General features: G+C 41.9%; 1 pseudogene; it reads left to right on the top strand.

Annotated features, from left to right (window-relative positions):
* Positions 1 to 418: 418 nt before the first annotated feature.
* On the top strand, positions 419 to 991 carry LOC149216670 (large ribosomal subunit protein uL4 pseudogene; annotated as a pseudogene).

Here is a 991-nt window from a genome sequence, read left to right as displayed (position 1 = left end):
CAAAGCAGTCAAGTAAACTCACCATGCTAGTGTTGAGCTACTTCCTATCAATGTAATGGTGAGGATTATGATATTGAACCATGAAGAATTTGAAAATTGAACATACAACTTTCGATATTAATATAATTAAGTATTAGAAACTACATTAAGTTAAAATATAATCACAATTCTATAATTAATGGTATAAGCATTATAACTTTATACTCTTATTTCATAATGTGTGATGAAAAGATATAAAAAACCAATTTAACAATTCTTTTGTAAGAAATATACATACCACAGCCAAATATAAAATAGACTACCATAAATAATTGAATATAACATTAAAATCACATTAACTTAAAAAAAAAATATACTTTACTAATAATCCATCTAAATTCATGTTAATCCTTATGAATTTAATCCTTATCTATTAAATATGAATAAAGATCGAGCCGTGGAGGGCGTGAGCGGATCAATGGCGGCCACTGCAGCAGCTCGTCCTCAGGTATCAGTGCTAAATGTTGAAAGTGAAGGTGCAGAAGGGGGCAGCGATGCCGTTCCCTTTCCGGACGTGATGGAAGCCAGCATCAGGGCCGGTCATCAGACTTCCGCAGAGTTATGGAGAACGAGACGGGCGGTTTCCCGAATCCCCCGTGTTGCTAGAGACAGAACGCACAGAGCTGGCCAGGGAGCTTTCCGCAACATGTGTCGTGGCGGATGGATGCTCGCTCCCACGAAAATCTGGCGAAAATGGCACCAGAAAAGACATGCAGTGGTTTCTGCCCTAGCAACCTCTGCGATCCCCGCCCTTGTCATGGCTCGAGATCACAGGATCGTGTCCGTCCCCGAGCTGCCGCTGGTTCTCAGCGAAGGCGTTGAAGGGGTTGAGAAAACCCCAGCTGCTCTGAAGGCTTTAGCGGAAAGGCATATAAACCCTAGATCCACCATCGATCGGCCAGATCTGGAGATCAATCTAGTAAATCGGGGCTTGGATAAGGTTGATCCGTAA

Source organism: Pinus tabuliformis, chromosome 1_1, assembly GCF_031772625.1.
Source record: "Pinus tabuliformis cultivar Carrire ecotype Pingquan chromosome 1_1, CPIR1, whole genome shotgun sequence".
NCBI classification, from domain to species: domain Eukaryota; kingdom Viridiplantae; phylum Streptophyta; class Pinopsida; order Pinales; family Pinaceae; genus Pinus; species Pinus tabuliformis.
This window is presented reverse-complemented; position numbering and strand designations above follow the sequence as displayed.